General features: G+C 35.8%; 1 pseudogene; it reads left to right on the top strand.

Annotated features, from left to right (window-relative positions):
* The first annotated feature begins 2,873 nt into the window (after positions 1-2,873).
* On the top strand, positions 2,874-4,416 carry LOC117779644 (annotated as a pseudogene).
* Positions 4,417-8,608: the final 4,192 nt, after the last annotated feature.

Here is an 8,608-nt window from a genome sequence, read left to right on the forward strand (position 1 = left end):
ATTTTATTATATTTACTTTTAGTTTTTGTAGAGCAAACTAAGATGAAAAATTGAATACCTTTACTTTTTTTCTTTTTCAAAAAATAATCGTTATCTTTTTTAAACGTATTTTTTATTATAGTTGATTATGGTTCCTAAAAAAAATAAAAGTAGCAATAATAAGATTTTTTGTGCTTTACTTTTTTAATAAATAAAAATTAAATATCTGACTTACTGTATATAGGTAAATAAAATGAAATGAAATGAAGTTTGATAAGTTGTTTAGACACACCTTATTATTAACTAATTACATTTTGTTGTTTGCCATTTGTCATTTGATATATGAGCAAGAACAACAAAAACAATGAATGCATTTTTGGAATCGATAATACGTGCCCAGAGCTGACCATAAGTTAAAGGTGGAGCTGGTAAGTGAAGGGGGGGATTACTGAGAGTGGAGAGGGGGGAAGGGGGAAGCTCGCTCTTGAACTCCTTATCAAGCACGTTTCTGTTTTCTGTTCAGCTTGAATTCGATTTAATTTTTGTATTTTACTTTTTTTTTTTCAATGATATCAGAAGTCATGCAAATAAAATGTACGGTGTGTACACACTGGATAACAACAGTGTGTGTGTGTGTAACGGCTTCAGTTTCGATAAATTAGCGCGCTTATCTATGCAGCTGTTGTTGTTGTTGTTGTTGCACCTGCGCCGTTGCTTTCTTCTAGTTGAACACTATCATAGGCTCACCCTTTTCCGCTCCCACTCTATCTCTTTCTCTCTTTCCCTCGCTGTGCACTGAGCCGCTTTGCATATTTATCTTTTGCACACTTGCTGCGGCGTCGCACTGTGGCATAAGCAGTTCCATTACCTTACAAATCTCAAATTAGTTCTAAAAAAATCATTTTTCAATTGTTTACAATTTTTTGATTTAAAAGCATAATTTTTTTTTTGATTTGTCATTTTTTTTAGTGAGTTATTCTTGTATTTTTGAACATTTTTTGAAAATCTCAGCCAATTTCAAAAGGTCTTAACTTTCTGAAATCCGAATCTATTCTTCATTCATTCACAGTTTTTTTTTTGTGCGTTATTTCTTTCTATCCTTTTCTAAAATATTAAATTCTGATATTTTTGAAAACAAATGTGTAATTTATTTTATATATTTTCCACTGTATTTGTAGTGTAATTGCATTAATTAGGCATACTTAAAAATTATTGAAAGAATAACTTTTATTAAAATCTATGAAAAGACGACTGAGATAAAACTTTCTTTTCGATTTAAAAGAAAATCAAGAAATAAATGTATCAAAGTAAATAAATAAAATGCAAAATTATTGATATATTAAAAAAAATTCGATCACTTATTTACGTTCAACGATATTATTTACTATATGCTAGTGTCTAGCTGTTTTTCTCCACTATGCGCCGTCCACATGGCTGACTCTGTTCTTCTTTTTCTTCTTCTGTTCATTGTTGTTGTTGTTGCTTTTAAATTTCTATAGCTTAAAAGCGCGCAGTCGATAAACTTTTATCACAGCTGCAGCAACAACAACAGCAACAGCAATAACAACAACAACAATGAAAACGAAAACTGTGCAAAAGTATTGCGTAGTCGGTTTGTTGTTGCTTGTATTAGTGCGAGATATGGCAACGCTAGAGAGTGCGGAGTCAGTTACTACGTTTATGCAACGCTTATCATGAATTCTATTTAAATTTTCACAAAAAAAAATACACGAAACATGTTGAAATCATGAAATCATAGAAGCGGAGCTGTCAGATCCAGATAAACTTTAAAAAAGTTTTTCCATTCCTTAATAGTTAATTATCCTTAATTATCAAAAGAAATCTATAAAGATAATTATTTCATATGTTTTATTATTTTAGTATTAATCATAATTTTATCTTAGCTTTATTGTAAAACAGTGAATAATTAATAACAAAATTAAGCCTTAAGCCTTACATACTATACACAATGTAGTTTCTATAGACTGTAAAGAGTAGAGTACCAATTGCGATTCGACTGTAGAGCCGGAACCGTTTCTGGAACCGTTAACCGAAACAAAGCTAGTACCGGATCTGAGACCATAACCGAAATAAATTCTCTGTCAAGAACCGAATACCGAAACGTTTTTACCGCTACAATTGTGGCTAGAGACCAAATTCAAACTGTCATAACTTGATCAAAACTGAACCGATTTTCAAGCGGAATGTCGTATTGATCATTATTTGGACTCGAAATTCATTCTGCATTCAAACATTGTTTATTAAGAAAATTTAATTATTTTCGACCAAGATTCGATTTCGATGGTAAGGGTCCCCCCTTTGAAATTTTGAAAATTCAAAATTTTAAATCTCAAGTTTTCACTTTTAATCAACTCCTTTTATCGAAATTGGTATAAAAAAACACATTAAACTTGATTCTGAGACCTTTCATTTTTTTGTATAAAATCATGTGAAATTGAACAAAAATTTTAAAGTGACTTACTCCGAAGTCTGACCAACTTCAAACTGTCATAACTTGATTAAAACTGAACCGATTTTCAAGTGGAATGTCATTTTGATCATGATTTGGACTCTAAATTCATTCTGCATTCAAATTTATTTAATTTTGTTAATTTAATTAGCTTTATTTTATTATTTATCTTCGTTAATATTTAACTTGTGATTTAAAACTTCAGTCTTAAAAACTCCTTACGTTTAGTGTTGTAAATTCAAGCACATAGCTTTGCAAATTTCTTTCAAAGCTGTCACAGAATACATAATAAATTTAAATTCAAAAATTTCAAACTGTGAGCATCTAAAAAATATTGTAAATTTTTTAACAAGAGTACAACACATTAATAGAGACTAACGAAAGCGGTACAAGGTGTACAGAAAGTATTAAAAGATAGTAAATAATGTCGCCACCTCGGTACAGTGGTGCATTTGGCGGTTTTCGTAGCGTCAGCGGTGGAGTGCGTTCCGGTAGGGTTGAGAGCCGTCATCAGCGTCGCACTCGCGGATTAAACCGAAACTGGCATAATGTCAACTGGTCGGATGTGCGATTGCAGCCGTTTCGGAAGAACTTTTATCAGGAGCATCCAAATACTCACAATCGTTCGCCAGCGGAGATTGAACGCTATCGTTGCAAGCATCGGATTACAATAGATGGTTATTCACCGAATCCCATACTATATTTTAATGAGGCATGCTTTCCGGACTATTGCATGAGTAAAATGCAACTTTTGGGCTATAGGAACCCACACCAATTCAATCTCAATGCTGGCCTATTATTATGTCGGGTCACAATCTTGTTGGCATTGCCGAAACAGGATCGGGCAAGACGTTGGCCTTCGTACTGCCCGCCATTGTGCACATCAAGGGTCAGGAGCGTTTAACATCTGGAAATGGACCCATTGCTCTCATTCTTACACCGACACGTGAGCTGGCCCAACAGCTTCAAACGGTTGTCAATGAATTTGGTTCGAATAGTAAATGTATCTTTGGCGGTGCATCTCGTTCACAGCAAGTTCAAAATTTGAAACTTGGTGTTGAGATTTTAATTGCCACGTCCGGTAGATTGCTTGATTTGCTCAAGAGCAAGCTTATAAATCTAAGACACTGCACTTATCTAGTTCTCGATGATGCTGATCGTATGCTGGACATGGGGTTTGAACCTCAGATACGTCAAATAATTGAACAAATTCGACCCAATCGTCAGATACTCATGTGGAGCGCCACTTGGCCAAAAGAGGTGCGTCAACTGGCCAAAGATTTTCTTGGCAATCACGTACACATCAACATTGGCTCTTTGGAATTGTCGGCGAACCATAATATACTACAACATGTGGTTGTTTGCTGTGAGCACCAGAAGCTTGACAATTTAAAGAAAGTGCTATCAATTATAATCGATTTTCCTGGCAAGATCATTATATTTGTAGCTACCAAAAAGATGGTGGACAAATTGACGAGTTTTATTTATAATCTTTACTTTGGCATTGGCATCGCCTCCATACATGGCGACAAACCCCAAATGGATCGCAACATGGCGATCAACGACTTTCGCAGCGGACGCGCCAGATTTTGGTGGCCACGGATTTGGCAGCACGGGGTCTTGACATTCAGGGCATTAGATTGGTGATTAACTTTGATTTTCCACAATCGTCGAGGGATTACATTCATCGCATTGGACGCACTGCTCGCACGGAACATTCGATAGGAATCTCATATGCATTCTTTACACGGGAAAATGCGAAATGCGCTCGGCATCTGATTGAGATATTGCGTGAGGCCAAACAGTTGATCAATCCAGAATTGGAGTATTTAGCATATATATTCGAAGGTGGTGACGACAACAGTGGAGGAGAAAGAGGAGGTTGGAAAGGAGGATGGGATAGAGTACGCTGGGAAGCAGTCGAAGATGGAAGAGAAAGAGAAGGATGGCAAAGAAGAGAAGAAAGAGGAGACTGGGAATTAGGAGGAGGAGGCGGATGGGAAGAAGGAGAATGGATAGCATCAGGATTGGAAAGGGAGAGAGAAAAAAGGATGAAAGAAGAAGAATGTTATAAGAGGATGATGAGGATGCAGCTCAAGAGGAAAGGAATGAGGTGAAGCGTGGATGGAAAGAGAATAAATGAAGACCGAAGCAGATGACGAGATCGGAGGAAATAGAGGTTAATGATCCAAAGCAGAGCAAAAAAGATGATAATCAAGCAGAGGCGGAAGAAGAATCCAAACAGAGAAGAAAGAAGAGATCGAAGCAGATGAAGAATTCGACGGGAAGATCGAGAACGATAAAGACCGGTGGAACAGATGATGAAAAGATGACTGAAACGTTAAAGAGGACGAGAGTGATGATGATCGACGTAAAATCAGAGAAAATGAGCGATGCGAGATGAAAGAAGAGAAATGAAAGATATGAGACTACAGATGATGATGCTAGGAAAGCTGACGAAGAAAGACAGTGAAGCATCAAAAGCAAGAGCAGAAAAGAGAGAACCGGGAAGTAGGAGGAGGAGGCGGATGGGAAGCATTAGGATGGGAAGGAGCAGGAGGATGGGAAAGAAGAGAAGAAAGAGGAGACTGGGAAGTTGGAGGAGCAGGCAAATGGAATGGAGAAGGACGGAAAGGAGAAGGATGGAAAGGAGGAGAAGTTGACGGAGGTGGATGGAAAGGTGAAGGAGGACTCGAGGTATGGGAAGTAGGAAGGCGACGACAAAAACAAGGAGGAGCAGTACAAGGAGGAGGAGAAGGTCGAGTTAGAGGTCGAATCGGTGGTTACACAAATATATTTAATGGCAGTATCTCCTCCGTTGGATTCAATTCTCAAGCTGCATTACTCTACGTTAATGGCAAGAGAATCTATCCGAGATCGAGGTTCAGAGGAACACAATTTTTTTAATTTGTTTAACACTTTTATCAATTATTAGTTGCATTAAGCTTTTTATTAACAACTCATTATCATTGCACATTTTCTAATTATTGATATTAATGATAAAATAAAATGAACAATTTATAAAGAAATTGTGAAAAACGACAAGAAAAGACAGTTGTGTTGTCGACCATTCAGCAAACTTCACACTTTTCTTTTGAAAAATTAAAAATAATTGAGAAAATAGCAATTTTTTGATGCAAAATTAAACAAAGGTTCGAAACAACACGGAACCCTTTAAAAAATATTAAAAAATATTTGTAGCCTTGCGTTAATATTAGATCAGATAAATATATATGGATCTTACTATTCCACAAAAATTTTCAAGTCAACAATTCAATTCAAACCAATCAAAAACCCGTACATTTGGTAGATTTTCGGTTGGTTTACATTTCTGGAGCACCCCTGTAGAAAACCATATCATGAATACAAATGTAGATTTTAATATTTTGAGTTTATTTATAAAAGACTTGAATATATTTATCACACACTTTTTGCGACTTTTCATGAAATGTGCACTGCATAATCGCATAGGCGCGAGTTTTGAGTTTCGTTAAGTTGTGTCGAGTCGTGACTCGAAGCCGCTTCCCTCCCTTCCCTGTTGACAAGAGAATAGATAAACACTTTGCGTTTATTTTTTACGTCATTTTCTATTTGTTTTTTTATAAATTTTAATTACGGCTTATCACTAATTTTATGTTAATTGTTAGCTGTTGTTTGTCTCTAGTCTGTGCTGTTGTTGTTGTTGTTGCTGTTGTTGCTGTCCTACTATATGCATTACCTGGCCAAAAAGCAACAGAGCCCAACAAAAGACACGACCAGCACAACTTGGTCGTCATAGTCGTCAGGTTGTCGCTGTCGTCATGCGGGTGACAATTTCCAAGTAGAGCTCCGGGCTCAGCTGAACTCGAATTCGAGTCGAGTTGACTCTTGGACTTGGCCATCAGTGTTGTCAATTCTTTTTTTTTTTTTTTAAAGAACTGTTTTTAGCGGAAATTGGAGTAAAAAAATTATATATGAATCAACAAAATAAATCTAAATAAAGTTAAAGATTTATTTTTTCCTTACAAACATCTTATTCACGCATATATATACACTGAAAAAATATTTATTGGTTTTCAATTAACTTTTGTAGACGAAAATTCTTGGTTTTGAAATAAAAATTCGAATTTTTTCTCGAAATGCAATTATTGCTATAATTCAAGAAAACATCTTAATTGTACATTTTATTTTTGGGCTTCTTAAAGCTGCATTTTTTTCGTTGTAATTTAACCCAAAATAGATATGTCAATTGTATACCTTATATTAATTTTTTACGCGCTAGATTACACTTATTTTTGTCAGTGTAAAACGTTCAAAAAACGCCAAAAACTCCGCTGCTTGATTTTTGTTTTGACTTTAGAAACTGACAGATTTGACGGGTAAAAAAGCTGTTCTGTCAACACTGCTAGCCATGTGATGACTCCCCTTACCAGCCCCGCCCCTGTGCTATCCCCTTTCCTACCGTTAGCTATCGGCGGGTACGTGTCATGCAGCTCATTCTCATTTGGCTTCTTTGATGATAGCAAGCTCAGGTATGTACATATGTACATACATATATATGCAAATAGATTATAGTATCGTACATATGTATTTGCACACTGCAATTGCAATTGCAGTTGTGACTGATAAGCCCAAAGCTCAGGTTGCACTAGATAGCTAAATCAAGGCCACCCTGTGACTGTCTCAGTCTCAGTCTCAGCTGCCGCCTCTGCCCGCTGCGCTGCTCAGCTCTCTGCCGCTGCCGCTGCCTCAGCTGCTGTCGCTGCTTTGACGACAGCCTCTTCAGCTGCAAGTGCGCTAAAAGTTGTCCACTTCAACCAGAAGTGTTGCCAGATATTGAAAAGATAAATAAAATAAAAAAACTTATAAATAATATAAAAAAGCTATAAAATAAATTTTTTTTTATTAGAATCTTAAATAATGAATATTTTTTTTTTTTTTTTGCCAATAAATATGCATACTAATTTAAAATAAGTAACTAATACTTGCATTTTCGCCCGTATTCTTATATTATAGAATGAAAAAAAGAATAATTAAAAGGGTATATTGTGTTCGTTGAACTGTATGTTACAGGGAGAAGAAGACATCGCCGAACCTATGAAGTACATATATTCTTGATCAGCCGAGTCCATATAGCCAAAAGTATCTCAGAAACTATAAGAGCTAGAGTTCCCAAATGTGGCACACAGTATTCTATAAGCCCCACGCAGATCAAGTTTGTTTTAAATGTTTGCCACGCTTCCTTCCGTCGCTCACAGTTTTTAAGATAATTCGTTTTTTGTAGTAATTAACGTTATCTATTATTATTATCCTTGATCTCACTTAATCGCATTAAGATCGAACAATTAGAGCGGCAGTAATAGCTAACCAAAGTTATTAATAATTAATTCAATACAAGCACCCAAAAGTATGCAGTAGTTTTTATTAGATAATAATTTATATAAGGTACTTACATATGTATATATTTAACTATGTAACAGGTATTCTATCGTCGGGATCTCGACTATGGCCTTTCCGACTAGTTTTTTCTATGATAATGATTAACTTTGAATAATTTTATAAAAAACTAACTCACAAAATTATATTTCAACTTAAACTATATTATTTTTAAAAAATAGCTTACAATGCTTAAATTTTCTGATTTCTCATGCTCTTCTTTAATTTAAAAACTTTTAAATATTTTTTTGAATAAGCTCTATTTAGCATTAAATAAGCTAAGCTTAAAGTCTTCAATAACGTGTATCTGCCCACTGTCGCTGCGCTGCCCGCTGCCACAGCTCTGCTGGCTGTCGCTGCTGCCGCTCTCCCTCTCCCGCTCTCTCGCTCTGCCGCTCTGCGTTGATGATTAACCGTTAAAGTTGTCCACTTCAATTACGAGCATCATTACGATGCGGTGGAAAAGAGATGGAGGGAGAAGGCATGCGAGAGCAATTGGAAGATAAGCTCTCGATACGAGAGCTTTGGCCACTTTTGACATTGTGTTTAATAAGCGCGATAAGCTTTTGTCGTTGTTACTGTTTTTTTTTCGTTGTTTTTATTTTGCATTGAAATCGCACCAGGAAATATCAGCAGGCAGATAAATAACAATAACAATAATAACTAACAACGACAACGACAACAGCAACAACAAAAACAAAAACAACAGCAACAACTTCAGTCACTTGCATTACAAATTACAAA

This window comes from Drosophila innubila (genome assembly GCF_004354385.1).
Source record: "Drosophila innubila isolate TH190305 chromosome 2L unlocalized genomic scaffold, UK_Dinn_1.0 4_B_2L, whole genome shotgun sequence".
Lineage (NCBI taxonomy): Eukaryota > Metazoa > Arthropoda > Insecta > Diptera > Drosophilidae > Drosophila > Drosophila innubila.